The 23191-nt window shown below is 35.9% G+C and overlaps 1 protein-coding gene and 1 non-coding gene across 9 annotated transcripts in view; both read left to right on the plus strand.

Moving 5' to 3' along the window:
- Positions 1-23191, plus strand: part of INPP4B (inositol polyphosphate-4-phosphatase type II B) — a 753420-nt gene that overhangs the window by 282840 nt on the left and 447389 nt on the right. For 5 of the 8 annotated variants that reach the window (XM_034661577.1, XM_034661574.1, XM_034661578.1 and 2 more), the window contains one exon: positions 2392-2443. The exons of the other annotated variants lie outside the window; for them this stretch is intronic. The gene's annotated coding sequence lies outside the window, so the exon portion shown is untranslated. Of the gene's footprint in view, positions 1-2391; positions 2444-23191 lie in introns of those variants that run through there. 8 annotated transcript variants of the gene reach the window in all.
- LOC117802548 lies at positions 8717-8820 on the plus strand. The gene has a single exon (XR_004625916.1). It is a non-coding gene; the product is annotated as a U6 spliceosomal RNA (small nuclear RNA).

Below are 23191 nucleotides of genomic sequence, written 5' to 3' on the forward strand. Positions count from 1 at the left end.
GGCTGGAGATGTTCCTTTGTAGAGATCCAGATGTATCTTCCTGCATCTCAGGCTGATTCCTTGGATGTTCACGCTGGTTTGGTACCTATCCAGCTCGACTCAGGGGACCGGCTGAAAAAGGAGTCCCCTACTCCTCTGCCATCTTCCTTCACCAGCAATCCACAATTTAGCTCATCTTAACCTCACAATCCCTTGAAGTAACTTGTGTGATTAGCCATGTATTACAGATGAGAGAACTGCTATGACTTGATTCCTTTCCTTGCATTTCTACTTAATAAATGAAGAATAACAGCCATGACAAAGAAACTGCTCACTTATGCTCTCCTGTCATATACCTTAGTCTCATTTATATACAGACCGTTCTACAAAGAGTCTAGAGATCTGCCTTGGGTACAGAAAGAGTAGATAGCCTGAAGTGAAGGGAGTGCCTGCTTGCAAATTTGTTTTTGTGTAAATGACATAAAAATTGTTGACATTTGGGGCGCCTGGGGGGCTCAGTCGTTAAGCGTCTGCCTTCAGGTCAGGGCGTGATCCCAGAGTCCTGGAATTGAGCCCTGCATCGGGCTCCCTGCTCCGCTGGGAGCCTGCTTCTTCCTCTCCCACTCCCCCTGCTTGTGTTCCCTCTCTTGCTGGCTGTCTGTTTCTCTGTCAAGTAGATAAATAAAATCTTTAAAAAAAAATTGTTGACATTTATCTGGAAGCAAGAAAACCAGATTTACCTCTCTCTGTGTAGGTGGATGAACTAAACTCTCCTTCAGCTTCTCTCTGTCTCTGAGTTGTTTCTTAAGGAACAGCAGCAACAGACAAAAGATGAGTTTCTAGGTGCTCAGGGACTTTTGTTGAATCATCAAATGACTCAGGACATTTGTAAAGTTTGGTATTGCTAAACAAATTGTGCATCAGTGTAGTCATTTGTACAATCCCTCAAGATGTTATGTGCTCCTTTTGGTAATGTATGAAAATCTAAGTTATTTTAGATATTTTAATATGAGCATTACACTGGAAGACACTAGAGAACGAACCCTTACTTACCAGGCAATGTATTTTAAGAACAAATGGTAGTATATTCAGTAACAAGTAAATTATGCTGTACCTGTGAAAAAGAGTACAACAAATATACTTAAGCTGCTAGAGAATTATAGAAATATATATAGTGTTTCTATCTCAGGTTAAAAAGTTTAATGGAAAATTTGAAAAAGATGTAGAGGTAAGAAGAATGGATTTACTCCTGGGGTGCCTGGATGGCTCAGGGCGTTAAGCATCTGACTCTTGATTTTTGCTCAGGTCATGATCTCAGGCTTATGAGATTGAGCCCTGTGTCCATGGAGTCTACTTAATATTCTCTCTCTCCCTCTACCCGTCTCCCCGCTCACCCCCACTTGCGAACTCTCTCTCTCTCTCTAAAAAACATAAATAAATAAAAGAATGGATTACTACTTCTTAAAAATGTCAATAACAATTCTTACTATGTTCACAGGGAGATGTTAGGCCAACTTGAACTATAAAACTCGACATTATTTTTATTATTTGATTTGTACATTTTTGAATCCACGGAAACATTGGTTTCTATTTGTTGAATATCAAGACAAATGTTTGAGAGCTTATTGTTTTGAATCTTTAAGCTAAATAAAGATCAGACGAAGAACCCGTACAGTCCTTCTAGAAGGATGCACAGATTTGTCCAACACTGATTTGAAAGCAGACTGTCTTTTAAGAAAAGCTTTATGATTGCTACAGAGCAGGGAGAACATTTGTCTGGTGTATGTATTCATGCAGCTGAAATTGAACTCATTCAAATTGTAAGACTGATAATATATTTGCAATACATTTTGATCACTGCCTTCCAAAGATAAAAGGGTGAACGACACAGTCAATTTTTAGACCTTTAATTTTGGGTACCATGCACTGAAATGTTTCTCTGATTCACTTATTTCTCGAGGCTCTGTTCTGACATGTGTTTCATTTGCTTTCTAAGTGCATTAATTAGTGGCATCTGAATCTCTTTCTTAGCACTAATATAAAAAAAAAATCCTAATACTTACCAATATGGTTTATAGCTTTCAACATACAGCAAAAAAAAAAATCATAAGGTTTCCTATAGGCCCACAAGGCAGCTGGCGAACAGATAGGTGAATGCTCTTTGAACAAAATCAAAAGTTCTGAATTTACTAAGCCTCTTCATCCAATTATACATTTCACAATTATAGTTGAATATTTAAATTTCTAGATTCTAAATATATGTTTCAGTTTTACTCAAGTATTTTGATATATTCCATTCTTACTCTGATTCTTGTAACTTTTATTAAATGTTTCCTTTGTTTTGTGAATAATTTATATATGCATTTGTTTTTCACCAAATAGTTACTGAGTGTCTATCTTACTCTGTGGCAGGCTGCTGAGCTTTAACTGACGTGGGTCCCTCCCTCTTGAAGCTTGCTGTCTGGTAAGGGAGACAACCATTAATCAAATCATTGCACAGTTTGAAGTTGCTACCTTCATAAATGCTGTGAGCTAGAGGAACACGGGATGATTCGAGCATGTAGCGGGAGATCTCATCTTGTTGGGGTAGAGTGGGGTGGTTAAGGAAACGTTCTCTGAAGAAAAGCAGAATGGTTAGAGATCTGAAAGAGAGATGAACTAGGAACAGGTGTGTATAAACTGTGTCTTGGCAAGCAGCGCAGCCTGGGCAAAGACACTGGAATGGTTGGAAGCAGAGCTAGTCCTAGGAAGGGCAGAGCCAAGAACAGTAAGAGAAGCAGGGGCCTCCTGCTGAAGAGGATGGAGAGGCCAGTTACAGGCATGTACATTTCCCAGTGGTTTTTCATTATTCTGTGAACTAGGAGGCCTTTGAAAGTTTTTAAGCTGAAGAGTAATATGTGATTTGAGTTTTGAAGAGGATCATTCCAATTGCTCTGTGCGGAAGGATTGGAGCTGGGCAAGATTGATGTGGAAATCAAGTGGGGGGATCTTGTTACTCCTGGGCTGCAGATGACTCTAGCTTGTGTCAGGATGGTGATGGTGGCAACAGGGACAAGTGGGTATATCCTAACAATAATCAGAAAATAAAAGGAACTTGGTGATGAATGGAAAATACAAATGAGATATCTATAACCAATTTTCTGAGGTCTGTTCTCAGTGCAGACTGACTCAGGATTCAATGTCTGGTTGTTGGAAAAAGGTAAATTAAAACAAAAACATCATTTATTTAAAATGTTCTCATGCATTAAACATGGATGAATAATGTATATGCTTAGTAGTTCTACCCAGCTTAATCAATGCATTAATATCAATATTTTGCAAAGAAATGGAGAACTGGCCTTTGCAGATGACACTAGCAAATTCTGTCTCCTTTGTGGAGAAACAGTCCACCTCTGACTGGTGTCTTGCTTTATTTGGCTTGGCCTTTCCCCTTAGCCTGAGACTGTGGAATTGACAGCAAATGTGACCTTCATACAGGCTTGTTAAAAAATCTGTTCAAGAGAAATTGTATTCTGTTCAGAGAAGGACAGTGCCATTTTACTCAGGTGTGGATTAGGTGATAGTAAATCATGTTGTAATAATGTTGAAAGCTACATCATCACCTTGGACTCATAAAAGAGAAATTATTTCTCATAGACTATACACATGTGCACAAGCATCTACGTGTGGCAGATTTGCCTCACACCATTTCAGGTCTTTATATTTTCTTTCAAGTTGTTGAGGCTAGATAAGCATTTTTTGTTTATATAAGATTTATCATTTTTCTGACTGATATCCGAGGACTTCTCTAAGTCACAGAATTAGTTTTCCAGGAAAATCTAGTCATTCTGATACAAAAATCTTTCGACTGAGAAGTTAGATGAAAGCCTCTTCCTGTCCTTCCAATCCCCTCCCCTTCCCCTCCCCCATCCCTTCCCCCCTCCCCTTTCCCTTCCTTTCCTTTCTGTTTTAAAGAGTGACCACTTTTCTTGATAATGATTCCTTTGGTAATGACTCACACCCACATCATTTTTTCCATTAGAATATCTATTGACTTTTTTCAAACTATATCCAGAATCCAGACAATTCTCACCACCTCCACCATTACAGCTCTCATCTAAATCAACATCATCTCCATCCTGTGTTATTGCAGTGACATTCTGGCTAGTCTTCTGGCTTTTAAGCTTGTCCCAGGGTTATAATCTCCCCACAGTAGTCAGCGACCCCTGAAGAATGTCACCTGTATCATAACACTCCTATAAGTAAATGGTTCTTTGGCTGCCCATCTCAGAATAAGGGCTATGTTCCTATCATAGTCCTTAGGACACTGCATTGTTACTGCCCTTGAGCTCACTCCCTGACCTCATCTACTCCTCTCATCCTCTCCAGGGACATCCTGCCCTCCTTGCTGTCTCTCAGACATCCCAGGCATCCTCCCACATTAAGACCTCTTTGTTGCTATTTTTAAGTGCCTGAATGTTCTGCTTCCAGATATTGTGATTTGTTCCTTCACTTTCTTCAGGTATGTACTCAATCACTGTTTGATCAGAAAGGCCTTTTCTGACCACTTTATCTAAAGTAGCACCTTTCATATCATTCTCAATTACTTTTTTCCTGCCTTAATTTTCTTCATGGTACATGTCAATCTCCTAATATATATGTGTGTTTACCTACCTCTTCATTTCTTTTTTCTACTAGAATGTAAGCCCTATAATAGTTGGGACTTTGACTTTTGTTCAGCCTAGCATCCCCAGCATTTACAATAGTGCCTCATATCTAGCAGGTGCTCAATTACTTTTGGGTTAAGGGATAAATATTGCTATAGTTCACATTTTCTGGAAGGCAAAAGACTGATTGTTCCCTGAGACTCCAGAAGGAATGTGTCTGTGTCCACATTCTGATTTTAGGATGTCTGACCTCCAGATCCATAGGAAAATACATTTGTGTTGCTTTAAGTCACGAAATTTATGATAGCTTGTTTCAGCAGCAATAAAACACTAATAAACTTCCAGAGCTATCTAAGATGTAGCCTCATAATCCTTTTTAACTCAGTGCTTCAGGTATGTATGGATTAGAATTGGCATATGTGGTAGTCAGTAGTATTGTTCACTAAACATTTCTGGATTTTCTTTTGGGTATATGGCAAAATTAAGTGTAACAGCCCCCTTGAATTTAGGTGTGACCATGTGGCTTTCTTAGAAAGATGACTGGTTAGTGGAAGTAGCATATGTNTGTTCACTAAATATTTCTGGATTTTCTTTTGGGTATATGGCAAAATTAAGTGTGATAGCCCCCTTGAATTTAGGTGTGACCATGTGGCTTTCTTAGAAAGATGACTGGTTAGTGGAAGTAGCATATGTAACTTCCAGGGAACATTTATAAGCCTTTGAAAATTTTGCCATACTGTCATTTTTCTTGTTATTAGAGTGTGGAATTTTTTTTAAAGATTTATTTATTTGTTGAGGAGTGGGGGAGTGGCAGAGGGGGAAGGAAAGAGAATCCCAAGCAGACTCTGTACTGAGCACGGAGCACAAGGGGAGCTCAATCCCCCAACTCTGAGATCACAACCCTGAGATTGCAACCTGAACTGAAACCAAGAGTCTGATGCCCAACCAACTGTGCTACCCGGCACCCCAGGAGTGTAGACTCTCGATGAAATACACTCTCCATGAGCCTGGTCTCCTGAGAAAACAATGAGCACTTTCCCTCAGCCAACACCAATGGACTTGTAGTGTGAATGAGAATCATTTTGTGCAAGCTGCTGAGATTTCGGGGCTACTTTGTGAAAATAGCAAAATCTAGCCCAAAGTTTCTCAAAACTGTTTTGATCTTAGGATCTTTTTTACAATCTTAGAATTTCTTGAGATAACCCCGTAAGTGGGGTTATGTATCAATATTTATCATGCTAAGAATTAAAATAGACTTTCTTAAATAATTCACTTAAAATAAATCCATTTTATGTCCATATAAAAATATTTTAATGAAAAAACTATATTTTCCAAAGCAAAAATAGTTTTATGAGAAGAGTGGTCCTTTTATACATACTTGTAAATATTTTTAATATTTGGCTTCATAACAGCCAGCTGGATTCTCATATCTGCTTTCACAGCATTCAAACTGCTGCTGTTTGTTATGGTTGAAGTATATGGAAAATATCCAGCCTCATGTAATTATATTATGTTGTTGTAAAGGGAGACTTTAATACACTTTTCAGATAATTGTGGATATTCTTCTTTGATACTACACTAGAACTCTGTAAGTAGTAGTTTCTTAAAGGTGAATTGCAATGTGGAACTGAAATCATATCAATGAACTTCTCACACTGTTACATGAGATCCATCTTTTTTATTATTCAAGTATAATTAACATGCAGTGTTATATTAGTTTCAGGTGTACAATATAGTGATTCAACAATTCTATACATTTCTCAACGTTCGACCATAAGATTCGTAGAAGAAGACATGAGCAGTGATTCCTTTGACAGAAGCCATAGAAACATTTTTCTAGACATGCATTCTCTGACAAGGAAAACAAAAACAAATTTAAGCTATTTGGACTAAATCAAAATAAAAAGCTTCTGCACAGCTAAGGGAACTATTAATAAAACAAAAAGGCAAATTACTGAATAGGAAAAGATAGTTATAAATGCCATATCCGATCATGGATTAAAATCCAAAATATATAAAGAACTTTCAACACAAAACCAAAAAATCCCCCCAAATAATCTAACTAAAAACAGGCAGAGGACCTGAATAGACATTTTTCCAAAAAAAAAATAAAAAATAGAAATACAGATGACCAACAAACACATGAAGAGATGTTCACTGTCATTAATTATCAGATAAATGCAAATCAAAACCATAATGAGATATCACTTGACACCTGTCAGAATGGCTAAAACTATTGGTCTATCTTGCACTTCAAGTGGACATATGCATGACTCCAGAAAGGCATCCATTTGGTCATTTGAAAAACATTGAGACACTGAGTTTTGCAGATCTTCTAAATGTTAACACATTTCATTATACAATATCAAAACCCAGCATTCATTAGTATTGCTAACAAAACCTTTAGAAAAGGTTTTATGTATCGAGAAATTGTTAAGACACTGTTGCCAGATACAAGTTTTACAAAATTCTAGCATTCTTTGGAATATTCAAATTCCATCGAGTTTTGAGTATCAACATTGTTCTCCTTGATGTGGTAAAACTCACTTTGTCTATTTTCAAGAAATACTCAATTCTGCAAATATCAGCAAAATACTCAAGCCTGAATAATTATAGTTTCTAGGTTAATTATTCTTTCATGTAAAAATGATATGTAATGAAAAGAGCAGCTAGTTCAACTTGCAAAACAAACAGTGTTTCCCAGAGATGACCGTTATGGACAACAGCTGCTGACATGGCTTTAATGATCCCCGCCCCTAGGAAATCATGCTTTTGTGTCATTCTTTCCCCTTGAAAGAGCTGGATCTGGGACTTGCTTCTAACAAATAGAGTATGGCAAAAGTGAGGAGGTGTCACTTCTGTGATTGGATATAAAAGACTATGATTTCCATCTTGCTGGACTACTCTCTCTGGTTCTTCTCAAATGCTTGCCCCCATGAAGAGGGCAACCTGGCAAGGAATGGATACTTCCCTCCAGCCAATAACTGCAGGGAACTGAGGTCCTCAGTCCAAGTACCCCAAGTAACTGAATCCTGCTAACAACCACAGGGATAAGGTTGGAAATGGGGAGGGATCCATTTCTCCCCAGTTAGACCTTGACATGCTTGTGGTCCCAGGTTGCACCTTGATTGCACCCTTGTAAGAAACCTGAGCCGGAGGACTCAGCTAAGGAGTACATGAGCTCCTGACCCAAAGAAACCAAGATAAGAAATGTAGGTCATTTTAAGCTGCTAGGTTTTGGGGCAAACTGTTCAGAAATAGATAACTAAGACAACTATCTACTTCATTATATAGAAGAGCTTTATATGTATGTTTAATTTTTGTCACAAGGAATATTAAAGCATGTCCTTAAGTTCCAAGATTTAATGTAAAAATTATGAATTTTTACTAATTCATCCAAAATATTCTTTAAATGAATTCTAGTGCATGGTGGTGAAGTTTACAAAATCTGCTAGTACAAGTCGGTTCTACTGCCTCAACTTGTTCTAAGCACCCAATAATTTTACCCACCATTGTATTTGTACCATCAGTGCAGATGCCAACACAGTAAAAAATAATGTATTGAGAATTGCTTTGATTTCACAGAACTCCTGAGAAGTTTCCTGGGATCCCTAGGGATCAGAGGATTATACTTTCAGAGCTGCTGCTATAGACTGTCCCAATTATCACATCAGATGAATTGTTAATTTGCCATCCCTAGTCTATATATTACAACATAGTAAAGTTGCTCAAGGGAAGGCAATGCAAAATTCTCTTCATTTAAAAAAGAAAACTGGTTTTTATAAGGTTTGAAATTGTGCCTATGGAGTACATGCATATGTTTGACTCTGCTCATCAATTCAGGACTGCTGAAACATCACTTCACCCCCTCGTTTACTATCCATCCAAGAGTATATATATCAAAACAATGTTGATTATCGCTATGACTTGCTGCTGCCCATATCGGCACGTTATTTCTTAATCATTCAGGAAGGCACTGTTAATGTGTTTTTGTGTTTGTGTGGGTGTCTGTTTTTGTATGAGTTCTATAAGTAGGAATCTGGCGCAGCTTGAATGAGATTTGTAACTATTTCCAAGTACATATTTCGAGCTTGCTTTGGCAGCACACATACTAAAATTGAAATAATACAGAGAAGATTAGCATGGCCCCTTTGCAAGGATGACATGCAAATCCAAGTACATATTTCATTTGTATCTTACGATTACTAACATTGGTACTGTAATTAATAATAATAATACTTCCTTATAATAGGAAATTTAGAAAATAAATATGTATAAATAGCATTGTCTTTCCACTAAGATAAAATCATTGCTAGTTGTTTTGTGTGTTTTCTTTATTTTCATGCATTTGAAATTCATATGGGTAATATTTTAAATTTTCTTAAACTTTATTAATGGGCAGTTTGAACCCTAGAACTTTCTTTCAAACTTCTGCTTGTGCTTGTAGATAAATTAAACACCAAAGTGCATTGATTTCATTGTGAAGAATCATGGTTTCACATCACAAAGGCAGCAGTATTCAGTTATCCAAAATGTTTTTAAAAAGTTAAAGCTTTTTCACTGTAGGTTAATTTCATTTATATTGTTAAACATGTTATATAAAGTGATAACAAAAGATATATTTTATTGGCCTACCTTTTACATGCTATCCTATACATTTTGCAGATTCTAATTTCACATGTATGCATGCATCAATATATAAATTATAAAGCAAAGGAAAAACATAATAAGAAACACACCAAGACTATCTTGTATTTTTAAACGGTAGGGGTAACATGATTCAAGTTACTGAAGATTGATTTTGTTTTACTACACATGGACCCCTAGATGTTACAAGGCAGTCAGCACTAGTTTAAAATGCAGGTGATATTCCTGTATGCATCCTACTCTAGGGCATATCATGGTAGATTAACTTATCTCGGATGTCTACACAGTTAATCCTTGTCACTGTGACTGAGCTGATCCTTTGTAGCTGATTGACACTTTATGGCCAAAATTGATACTCTAGCCAGACCTCTGATAGACTATTATACTGAAATGTCTTATTATTTCTCCACCTTGATTTCTACCAAAGAATCGATAAAACTCCCTAAAAATACAATGAAAAATCAGAAAATAAGTAAATATTTTCTGTGGCTGGCTACTGCTCATCTCTTTTTCACACTTACACCTATTGATTTCAAGATGATATGAGTTTTTAAAATAAAAGTGCTCTTACATGGTATACATACAGCATGTTCGTTGTAGACTCTTATCTTTCAGGGGTCAGAGAAGGCTCACTAGATGATAGATAGATAGATAGATAGATAGATAGATAGATAGATAGATAGATAACTGTTTTAAATTTAATGGCCAAGGATTCCTGCTATTAAAATCTGTGTTCTAGGCTATTACTACCCTCATTTATTATTTATAAAGCTCTGTCAGTGTCCATAGTATTTAATGTTCGATGAAATTGTGCCACACAAATTCCCCTCCCTGAGGAACCTCCAAGCTGAAAACAGGAGGAGAACAATGCAGGAGAGAAACTGTGGGAAGAACAGAGAGGGATTAAAGTTTGCAAAGTTGGCATTGCTTTGCCCAGTAGATGGAAGGCAAGGAGAACTTGAATGCTGGGAAATGATTCTGAGATTGGGAAGCCATTCAGGACAATCAAACCAATAACTAGAAGCAAGGAACGGTATCAGGAAAGGAGAATCTCACCCTCTAAGTGAGAAATCCACATCTTCACTCCAACATTTCTTCATACACCGTGTTCACCTGGTTTCTCAGCACCACCTCTTACTCATCGTGTTCCTAACCAGTGGGTCTCAAACTTGAGCTCCATCAGATTCGCATGCAGGTGGTTAGGGGTTGTTAAAACCAGTTGTGATTACTGGGCCACATCTTGGTCAGAGTATCTGAATCAGAGAGTCTGGGGTCTTGAATTTGCATTTCTAACAAGTTTTCAGGAATTGCTGCTGTTGGAACTGCCTACTGAGAACCTCTGTCCTAAACTAGTATCTCCAATTCCTCTTAAATCTTTTCCTCCAAACCGCAGCTTAGAGTCATCTCCAATTCTTACCTTATAGTCAGACAATCCCCCACTTCTGTCTCTGCTTACCTAAGAATGTCTTTCAGATTTGTTTTAGCTTTTGGAACTGACAGCTATTGATCTAATTAGACCCTTCTACCATTCTTATCACTACTGCTAGGAACAGTATGAACTACAATCACTACTACTAACTACTTCGAACACCTGCTATATGCAAGACAATATAGTAACCACTTTTAGATACATTATCTCACTAAATAATGCTATTAGACCATCTGTATTATCCCCTCTTACAAGGGAAGAAATTGATTTGCAGCGAGATTAATTCACTTGCAGTGAGTATTACAGAAAGGATATAAATGAACGTCTGTCTGACACCAAAACCTATGCCTTTATATCCATCTTGTATTCAGACCCTGCCTGAAGGCCACCTCTTTCATGCAGTCCTCGTGTATGATTAGGTCAGTGCAATATTGAGCCCTCTCCCTTCTCTCAACTACTAATGATCTCCTTTATAGTAAAAAGACTTAGTATATGATGAGGTGGCATTAGCAATCAGTACAGAAGGGATAGATTAATCAAGAAATGTCACTTGGACAATTAAATGCTCGGGTGACATAATACACAAATAAATAGCAGATGGGATAAAGTCCTCAATGTGAAAAATAAAACTGAAAATTTTAAAATAAAACATAAGATGCCAAAGTACAAATGTCACACAAGTGGTAAATACACACACACACACACACACACACACACACAAAAGATTAAAAAATGAAAGTTAAACCATAAACCAGGCAAGTTAATTTGCAGTTAATTTGAACAATGAAGGACTAGTGAAGGAAATATATAATTAACTGTCAAATCTTCATGTTCACAAAAGAGGAAAACCAGATGGCCAATATGTTTATGAAAATATGTTCAGAATTCAAAAATAATAAGGGAAATTAATGTTGTATATCAGCACAGTATAAGTCCATACACACCAGATTAATATGTCTGAGCATTTGCAGAGATGTGAATCCCTGGGAATTCCTGTGGCGTGCCGGTTGGTGTGTAATTTAGTTCAATTACTTTGGAAAGAAGTTTGAAATATCTACTAACATTGATAATGTAGGTACCTGTGGCTTATTAATTCTCTTCTAGGTAAATACTCTGAAACCTCTCTTCAACAGACACATAAAGATGTGTGTGCCAGGATGTTTATCACAACATTCTTAGAATAGGAAAACATTGAGAACAAGCCACATGTTCTTTTTTTTTTTAAGATTTTATTTATTATTTATTAGAGAGAGAGAACAAGAGAGGAGGAGGTACAGAGAGAGAGAGAGAGAAGTAGACTTCCCACTGAGCAGGGAGCCCAATGTGAGGCTCGATCCCAGGACCCTGGGATCATGACCTGAGCTGAAGGCAGACGCTTAACCAACTGAGCCACTCAGGTGCCCCTAAGCCACATGTTCTTAATAGACTATTGGATAATTAATTTTTATGGTCTATTTATACAAAGAACACAATTCCTCAGTTAAAGCAGGTAAAATCTAGATGCATTATCATGGATCCATCTCATAAACTAATGTTGAATACAATTACTAAATCACAATGTGTTCAAAAATGATATTATTTTTGTAAACTTAAAATACACAGGAATCCTATGTATTATTTGTGAATCCAAACGTATGAGTTACATATATGAACAAGAATATATACCAGTTTTGGGATGATGGTAACCCCTGGGGAAGGGGAAGTTAAAAGGTATGGGGGTTGGCCTTAATTGTATAATTAATCTTTTGTTTATTATTTAGATTTAAAAATCTGAACCAAATACGGCAAAATGCTAATGCTTGTTAAATTAATGTGACAAATACTTGTGTTATTTTTTCTCTTCATTTATAAAATTTTTGTGATCGAAAAGGGAACATTTTAACAAAGTCTTCCATGGTGAAAGATAGTTTGAATATTCTGGCTTAGTCAAAATACAACCATTTTCTTTGCTGCAAAACTTTTCAGTCATTAGTATGCTAATGGGCATTGTGAATTGCCAAGAGGGTAATGTCTTATGAAATAATTCCCAAACTTATTTGACCGTAGAAGCCTTTTTTTTTTTAATAAAACATCTATTAACATCTCAAGGATCTTTTGGGAAATGCTGTTATACATCATAGCACTTAACTTTCTCTAATTGTTTCATGTAATTTAACTAGATTCCTCTGGTAATATTCTCCATCTCCTTGAATTAGGACCTGTCCTACTCCTCTTAGCTAGACATGTAATGGACATATATGTAATAAATGCTTTGATAGCTTGTTTGATTTTTCTGAGAAATTGTTGTGTGAACCATTTTACTCAATGTAGGTTTTGGGGAGAATGAAAGTAGTGAAAGCAATTCCTTCTGTATAATTTTATATGGAAATAAAAAGCAAAACTCAAGGACACAAAGATCAACAGAAGGTTAACAGTATTTTTCAAACAAATGGAGTATATTGATGACAAAACATTGTCAGAACTAATTGCTGGAAACTTCTTTTGTTCATTTATTCATTCACCTCATGCAACAGGTATTGTGAAATATCTAAAGAGAAATGATAGCTTTATAATATATAGGAAGTATATACAGTCCAATGCATAAGATTTCCCAGAATTAAATCATAAATGATTTTGCAAAGAACTCAACCCCTTTAAAATTATATTGAGCATAAATCTATTCACAATTTTATTAAAGAATTAATCCATATGAAGATTTATAAATACTAGGTATATCTCTTTGGTTCATAAGGTTTAATTTTGGCACAACAATAAATAAAATTGATTAAGCAAAAATTTTTTTGCTTTATTTTTCATTGCCCATACCTAAGACACTGTTAGCCAAACTTAATATCAGAATGGAATTTCCCTCATTTCTACCCTTTGACAATTTGCAAATATATTAAATACAGATGTTAAATGGAAATATCAAAATTTTAAAGTAGATAGGTAAGATCTAGTACGAAGAGTTAGTACGTTAACCCTTGTCCATTTGAATGTTTCAGAGAAGTACTCTGTGATTCTCACTTCATAGCCTCTACCATTTATACCATTTTATATGTGGTGAAATTCTGCTATTTGCTTAAAGATAAAACACTTGAATCTCATTCTTTTTGAATTTTTCATTTTATTATAATTTCTACAGCTCTTTAAAAATTGTTTCAGGACTTTCTTAAGAAAAAATTTCTGCCCTTTACAGAAGCTAAATTTGTATATGCTAAAGTATCATGTGAAGTATAAGTCAATACCTTTAATATTATTCAGGTTAATTTAGAATACTGAGAAATTCACATTAATACTAATAAAGCAATCTGTATTTTCAGACTTATTATTATGTTGGAATCTAATGCTGAAAACAGTTTTTAAATGGTTTCACTAAAAAATTCTACAGGTACCTGATAGTTTTTAGAGATGTGATTTTTCATCTATTTTGTTATTTTATTTTTTTTAATTTTTAATTTTTTAATTTTTTTTTTTTTAAGATTTTATTTATTTATCTGACAGAGACAGCCAGCGAGAGAGGGAACACAAGCAGGGGGAGTGGGAGAGGAAGAAGCAGGCTCATAGCAGAGGAGCCTCACGTGGGGCTCGATCTCATAACGCCGGGATCACACCCTGAGCCGAAGGCAGACGCTTAACCGCTGTGCCACCCAGGCGCCCCATTTTGTTATTTTAGTCTTGGAAGTATAGTGATATAAATAGTAAATATGTGTCTTCTTCTAATTGTATTACCTTTTAATATTGAACTGAAATGTTAATGATAAATTGATTTCATATAGAGTAGAAGGCAGGTGGGGAAGAATGATACATCATCTGCTTTGAGTGCTTCTGGTAATGTTAGTACTTCAGTATCCTTTGTATAATGTTATCATGACTCAGAGTAAAGTTACAATTAATAATTGAAATTTTTCTGCCAGTGAAGAAATTCATATTTGTTAAGTGCACTGGTAGACCTTTGTAGTATTTCAGCCAGATGTTCCTGTTAACTGTTTAACTCACTTGTTTCACTATCAGCTGAAATAATATGACTCAATTCTGGCAGTTAACAGGAGTTAATGGCAGGACATTAACTCACTACTTATAACTGTCTGGGTAATAAAATGATATCACCAGTATTCCACTTAGACTATTATAAGACAATGGAATAATCTACTGTGTTACAAATAAATTAGTTACATATGCATTATGAAGATAAACATGTAATATTTATTTTTGTAAACAATTTCTTGGATGAGAACATTTTTCAGATGGACCTTCATTGTACAGGTACAGCTATGGACATATATATTTTAGAGAATTAATTCTCTAATATTGTGTCATTGTCAAGGTGCTCATGCCTTCCTGTTGCTCCTAGCCATTTTGCCATATCTATATGGAGGTCTTTCTTGAAAAATAGGTGTGTAGTGTCAGGTTTGGGGGAAAGTAAACCTTGTATAAAAGAAAATCAGAATGAATAGTATTTTAGTTATATGTTGCTACATAGCAAATTACCCCCCCCCACACACACACACACAAATCTTTGTGACTTATGCCAGCAAACATTTATTATCTGATACAGTTTCTGTGGACCTAAAATTTAGGAGTAGCTTAGCTGGGTGATTCTGGCTTGGGATCTTTCATGAAGTAACAGTCAAGATGTCAGTTGGAGTTGTATTCATCTGAAGGCTTGATTGGGGTGTGAAGATCTGCTTCCAAAATGGCTTAATCACATGACTGGCAGGTGGTGCTGAGTTTCAGTAGGAAGCCTCAGTTCCGCATCATTTGGGCTATCCCTTTGAGTACCCTCTTACACTGCAACTGGTTTCTCTTAGAGTGAATTATACAAGACCAAGCCAGAGGCCAAATGGTTTTTATGAGCCAACCTTGGAAATCACATACTATTGTTTCTGCAATATCATATTGGATATACAGGTATCCAACGTGGGAGAGAACTATGTAAGTGTGTGAATATCAGAAAATTAAGGTTATTGGAGGAGACTACCTTAAAGGCTAGCTACTATAGGTAAGGAGGAAAAGAAAAAGCATGTATAATTTGAATGAAACACTGTATCTTGACTTTGTTTCAGGACAATGAGGATCTTAATCACTGAAAATAATTTCTGACTGATTTTTACAAGGTGAAGTAGAACAGATTTTTTGATATTGTTGTCTGTACAAATAAGTCACTTTTGTTCATGCCAATAACTTTGAAATCTAGGTCATGTAGAAGGTGACAGAGCTAGAATTAGAAAAGTAGCATCCAGGGTTCTTGACTTTTAACATTTGGTCATAGTCATTACTTCTTGCCAGTCCAGAAGTACCCCCAAGAGATTACCCAGATACTTATTGCTGAAATGGGTCAATTTTATGCATCCATCTCCAGCCATTGTTCTATGACACTATAATTCAGAAAGATGTCGATTTGTTGTATCTATTCCTCTGGTAGATGTACATTCTCATAGGTTTTAAGACTTTTGTGATACATTTTGATGATGAAACAATGAGGTTTATAAGCAAAGACAGTGGGTAATTTACCTCCATACACATTTAACTTTGCAAACATCAAGTCATAGTAAAAGGAAAGGAATCATTCTAGCCAAGCAGCTGAACCATAGCTGTAAAGCAAGGCTTTCAATATGAAAACCAGGAGTGGAACATTGAGGAGTTATGAGCACCAAAAAGCTGGATTAAGGAAGAAGAGTGGAAGGGTAGCCATTGTTTTGGAATTATGGTTCAGCATGTTGTTCTTACATCCCTTTCAATGGAAACAATCTCCATTTTTACCATAGGGTGAGCTGTTAAAGTAAATGAAAGATCAACTTGAAATGTTTTGAATAAGAGGTGTTAAGGTCAGTTCAGATGCTCACTGTCTTTGTTGAGACCAAGACATCATAGACATGCATTGTTTCTGATGAATGGCTAATTAGATTGAAGGGGAAACAAGGATGCACCTGGTATCTTTCCGCACCATGGGATCACATTTCCCGGATACATTTTACTATCAGATTCGAGGAAGTCAGCATCCAATTTTATCAGCTGCAAAGCATCAGATATTTTTATACTTAATTAAGCTAAGTGCCTGATTTATGACACCTGAGTCAAGGCTTTAGTAAGGTCATTCACCTTAAAGAGATCAACACCCAACATGAAAAGGTCTGCTACTGCCTTGCTGCTTGACGCTCAGGATACTTTAATAGACCCAAAGACTGTTATTAGAATAAAACTGTGTTCTAGTTGTAGACCTCAACTCCTGGCCTCTTACAAAAATCAAGAAAATTGAAAAATAGTTTTCATATAGACTTGTAGCAGGAGTATGGAGCTCTCTTTGGATAACTCTAAAATTTATTTCCTGGGTCTGTTGTGCAGAAAGTGGGAAGTGGTGATAGTGAGGGTTATGCTGCATTTATTTTTTGTCTTGTCATATTTAAACTAGATGAAAAGATGAATCTCTGCTCAGATTCCTAATTTGAGGAAAGTTTAATAACAAGCCTATTTACAAAGATGTTGTCAGGATTTAGGGAAAATAACAAATATGGTTCAGTGTCCTAGCAACTGTAATAGCAGAGAGCTATTGTTATCTGTAGGTTTTTAGGCGCAGAGGAAGGGAGAGGTAGCAGAATCCAGAGTGATGTGAGTCATTTGAAGTGCTGTGGTTTCAACAAAGGGATGCAGCTGACCAGTAGTGACCTGAGTAGGAGGAACCAGGAAAATAAATATGCTGTCCTCACTCTCCTGTTGACCTCTAATCTCCAGTACTAAACCCAGCTGGAAGCCTATCACTGCTGTTCATATAGGTCAGACTCTGGAGCACAGAGCAAGACAGAAAAATGTGGAGTATGGATTCGGAGGAGCAAAAGGAAGATATCAAGCATGCAGGCATACTTATAATTGGCAGAATTCAGATAAAAATATATTCGCTTATACCTGATCTCATTGAAACTAAAAATTAAAATAATGTGTGATCATTTCTAGACTCTGATTGCCTGGGTTTGAATCCTAGCTCCAACATTGACCTCTGGCAGGTGACTTACTCTCTTTAGGCTTCACCATTAAAGAAGATAATCGTGGTGCTAAGTCCATAAGGTTGTTGTGAGGAATAAATGAATTAATATATATATATAGCACATAGACCAGTGCCTGGCATACAGCAAGCATTATATAGCTTCGCTATTATTATTATGACTGAAGTCCCACATAGTATCCTGTAGTTGTATGGCTCCTTTTTAGGACAAATAATGTATATTGAGTTAACTTGGATTCCTGTTGTTATTATTTTTCAATATTCTTTAGCATTTGGCTGTAACCTGGGATTAAATATGTAGGTTGAAGTAATTGAATGGAGATCCTTAAGGGCCTCACTTCTAACTGAAGGAGGCAGGAAACATTTCCCTGAATATTCTCATAACAACCAGGAAGTGTGGTGAATTTCTTTACTCAAGAAGATGACTAACTGGGTTGATCCCATGTGAATTAAATTTGTGATGGAAAAGTTTAGGCAAATGCTTCAGCTTCCTCCACCAAATGAATCCCTTTAGGAAGCATTTTAAATGTGCTTATTGCACAGAATGGTGGAGACAAAAATATATCTTTAACTTGGAACAATGACTTTTTTTGAGATTTATTATCTAATTAAACAATTTCCCAATTTAAAAAAATTTAATTTTCACAAGAACCAAGAAACAGCAGTAATAATATTACCAACTAGCATTTGTAAATCACATTACAGTTTACAAAGGGCCTTCACATTTACTGGCTCAGTGGTTTTCAAGCTTTTGTTCAGCCATGGAATCCTTTGGTCATCATGTGCTTACATACGTATATGTCACAGGAAAATGGAGCGTTCTGGTTCAAGCCCCCATGTTTAGCCCTCTTTTCCTCACTCTGAGGTGACTCCTATTGGGGGGTGCTGGGTTTCTGAGGAGGACAGTGTGAAAGCTACTTTATTAGTTTCTTTCTAAATTCCTTGCCTTCCTTGAGTCCAGGACTCTGTCATCCCATTACCTTTTGGAATTCCATTCCAAATATGGAGTGCTGGGCCTCAGGGAACACATCTACAGTGTTCCCTGAAAATATTTTGTTAGTGTGGAGGGAGTTCTCACCTAGTGAGAACTTTGAAAAAAGAAGGAAAAAATGAGGAGAATTAAGACCTTTCACATTTCTTTTGCATGCCCCACTGTGATTGTTTCAAACTGAACATCACATCTGTGACCAAGAGTTAGTAGAGCTTGGGATTTTAAATTCCCCAAATCCCACATTACATAATCCATCCATGTAAAAATTGATGGATTGTCCTTCTTAGCAGAGCACATGAGGTCTTCTAAGCAATGCACTTTCAAGAGGCCATTGAAGACAAACCACGTTAAGCCTTGTTTTTGCTACTACTAAGATATTTATGCTCACAGTATTTAAAATAATCTCAAGGTGTGTGTGTGTGTGTGTTGTGTGTGTGTGTGTGTTTGTGTGTGTGTGTTTGTGTGTTGTGTGTATGCTCATGTATGCTGTCTCTCTCCCCCATCCCACCCCCAGTCTCTCAGTCTCTTCTCCCCCTTCGCTCCCTCTCTAAAGACTTGGTTTGTCAGCCTCTAAGCTGAGTTCTCAGCACCATCTCTTTTAAAACTCACATTATTATTATCGGGATAAGGAAATTGTGGCTGGCCTATGTACCTTAGGTAAAGTATGAACTGTTAGAATCTGTCCATAGCCCATGCTCTTAACTGCAATACAAAGCCACTTGTACAAGCTGGCACATCTCAGCTCCAAAACTGACAATAACAATAATAGCAATATAAATCTGAAATGTCAATAATCATGGGAAATTCGTGGTAAAAATAAAGGACAGCACAAAGTTTAAGTCTATCATATGTTCTAACTATGTCTTTGCTTAGAAATTTGGGGAGGAATTTGGTTATATCCATTCTCTTGTTATTGGTGAGATGTAAAAAAGTAATTGGTCTCTAAGTGGCTTCTGAGGAAAGGATGAGATCTGACTCAAGGGAAACCACATGAGGACTGGCAAGGAAGGGACATTTTCAAGGCTTGCTCACTTTTGCCCGTATCTTCCTGAAAATCTGTTCCAGGTAACTATGAATTTCCTGGAAGGTAGCATTATTCCATTCTTCTTCCTTTTGCATATGTTTGAGAGTTTCATATGGTTGATTCCTGCTTATCATTAAATCTCAGACCAGACATTATCTACTTGGAGATGGGTATCTTTCTGAGAACCTCCCCTCTCTAACCAGCTCCCTATCTAGTGTCAGAATCCCATGACTGTTAAAACAAGAATTTCTCTTTGAAATTATCTTATGTATGTATGTATGTATTGTCTGTTACCTCTCACTAGAATATAAACTCCACAAGGTGGGAATCTTTGTTCATTTCTGTGTCCTCAGAATCTTGAATAGTATCTGGTACATATAAAGCAGCATGTGTAAATATTTGCTTATTAAATTAATATTCTGAAGCTCTTGAGGTGCTCTGTATATTAACAATTTCAGCCATATACCATTTCAAAAGAGATTGATAGAGTTCTTAATGACATTTTTAAATCCTTAAAATATAATGTAAAGAAAATAAAAAAACTGAACAAATAGAATAAAATATAGAATTTTAAATTCAATATGACTTTATAAAAGCTTGAAAGAGTAAAACTTATAAAGATGTCAAAATATTAAATATGGTTGCTATAGTGGTGAGTTATGAGTAATTTTCTCTTGTACTTATAAAATTATACAGTATAATGAGCAAAATTACTCTTACACTGAAAATATAATCAAGAACTGAAAAAATTCTAAGTGGATCAATAATAATTTTCCAATGTTAGTTTTGTTTTCAGAAATATTTTCAAATTATGTATTAGAGACTCTGCCTAAATAGTTGCGACAATAACAATGATGAGGATTAAAATGAGAGACAATGAGAAAGCAAGAAAGAAACAAATTTGAGAGACCTAGAGATATGAGAGTTATCTACTATATATATATATATATTTTTTGCATAAACCTGCACAAGTTTAACTAGTAATATTTAAATTACCAGTCTTTTCTTGGTCTTTTAGAAGATGGGACATAAAGAAAGTTATAGAATATCAACCAGGATGATCTGACAACGTGTTACATAGACAAACATAGAAAAATGATAATTCATTTGGAAGTTGATATACTACTAATGTTTAACAATATCGTGGGTTCATGGTGGCTATAAAAAATCTTTAGCCTGACTTACAAGTCAACCGGTGGACTGTACAGCAATGACAGCAGGAACTATGTCTTTTCAGATACCTGTATCTCCAGGGCCTAGTGTGGTACTAAAAGGGCCTCAGCTACTTTTTAGTAAGTTAATATATTAATCATGGTATTTTTTTTTACAAGATTTAATATATGGAGCCAAAAGTTATTTCTTCTGTTATACTATGATATTCTTATATACCAAATTTCATATTTTTGTTCTACATTTGAGGAAAAAGTTGCCTACCTAGTGCCTGAATCTTCTGTTTCACTCAGAGTCAGTTGAAATAGCAATATTTATGTTCACACTTTGGAGTATTAGAAATGGCTGTATCAAATCAAATTACATCAACATAAATATGCACATATAGAAACGATCTAAATGTTTTGCTGGAGTATTATAGGAAAAGCACAAAAATTTAAAAATCTACTCCAGTAGTGGCTTTAAACCTCATTCTGAAAGTTATAGTTTGGAAGTGGAGAGAGAATTCTTCCTTCTACTCTAATACATTTTTAGTTATGAAAATATATCCATATATTCCTTTTAACTCTATGCTATAGTGGCTATTGTTATTCAACCTTCCATGTCTTTAAAGCATTGGTTCTTAACGTGGACTGCATATTGGAATCACCTGGGGATAATTAAAAAATACCCACGCCTTCTTCCTAGCCTAGATATTTTGATTTAATTGATCTGGGGGTAGTCTAGGTATTGGAGTGTTTAAAGCCAGAGGTAATTTTAATGTGCAACCAAGGTTGAGAGCCACTGATTTAAAATTGTTAAAACATTTTCTTACTTAGACAATGGTATTGTTTTCCAAAGTAACAAGCTCCGGATCTACAAGTGGTACTAACTTATTTACAGAAGTTCTTCCAAACAATGTCTATAAATGATTTCCAGATGATAAAAAGTTTTCCCCTTTAGACAGAATGTCAAACAGATCACTTGCCCTCATGCTAAGGTTATTGTAAGGGTAATTCTGTACCACTTTTAATAATTTCTTTTAAGTTCTTCTTAGCATTATATCCTGATCTGTACTTCATTGGAATTATACTTAATGTTTCCCTTTTCAAAAGTACAGTAGAGAGGACTAGCACTTTGAAGATTTTATTCTTTGACTAAAAATTTTAGGATGAAATTGAAAAATGAACTTATGAGAAAGTTAAAGTAGGAATAGCATATTGGACTAACCAAAATGTACCCTCTGGAACTCATAAAGAGGGAAGAAATTTGAAAATTTTAATACAACTCTGCTTTATGTAAGACTAGAAAATGAAACAAGATATTCTTCATTTCCCAAGATCTCAGAAACCCTAGCCATGTTCAATTTGAAACTGACAAGTCTATTTAAAGGATAAGTTAGTTTACGAAATTTGGGGGAAGATATCCACTGTTTATAAACTTAGTTTCCTGTAGTTTGGTGGTTTAAAAATGTTCTTTATATATTAATTTAGTAGTGTATTATTGAGTGGAGACTTAAGGGATTTTATGCTTTTACTTCTCATGTACTAATGCGTTTTTAAAATTAAAATTTGGCTCTTGAGGAAACTCAGATAATCTTTAGCATATTGCCAAGAAGGCGTAAGACAAATACAAATAAAAGAAGATCTAAATGGGGGACAAATGAAAATAAGGCATAATATCTAAGGTCTATTACTCCAAGCGCAGTTGATGAGGATGGGCTAGACCCTTAGGTTACAAAACAAGCCAAATTAATTTACATAGAACCATTTAAAACCAGTTTGTCCTGGTATGGATTTTCTAGCTGTGTGCAAAGTGGGGAGGGGAAGGTGTTTAATTTTCTTTTTTTGTGTGTACTTGCCAAATAAAATGAAATCCACAAGTGAATTAGATATATGTTTGTTCTTTATTATTGCTACAATAAGTGCTTTTTGAGTAAATGAAAAAGAAATCAAGTAACCTGCTTGGGTTAACTTGCCAGCTAGGAGAGCATCTGAAAACAGCGTTTCTCCAAGGAGGCTGTGAGCTAACTGCAGGCCAGTCTTATGTCTGCAAGACAGTGGTAGGTGGTGGCAGTCTCTATTGGATTAATCATAGTTATTACTGTGTATCTAAACTGGCTGGGGTGAACCTCTAAAGGAGATAATGGCAGAGTGGCAGTTCATTAGCCTATACAGACTAATTAAACATCTAATTAGATTCTTACTAGGAAATACCTTCATGTGATTATGAGTCCAAAGTGACTCAGCAAGCCCACAAATTGGATTATCTGGATCTTAAACTCTCATAAAAATAATGGTATTTGAAGAGTTAGCTTGGTCTCAAAATAGTAAATGATAAACTTAGG

The sequence above is a fragment of the Ailuropoda melanoleuca genome, chromosome 5 (genome assembly GCF_002007445.2).
Source record: "Ailuropoda melanoleuca isolate Jingjing chromosome 5, ASM200744v2, whole genome shotgun sequence".
Taxonomy (NCBI): domain Eukaryota; kingdom Metazoa; phylum Chordata; class Mammalia; order Carnivora; family Ursidae; genus Ailuropoda; species Ailuropoda melanoleuca.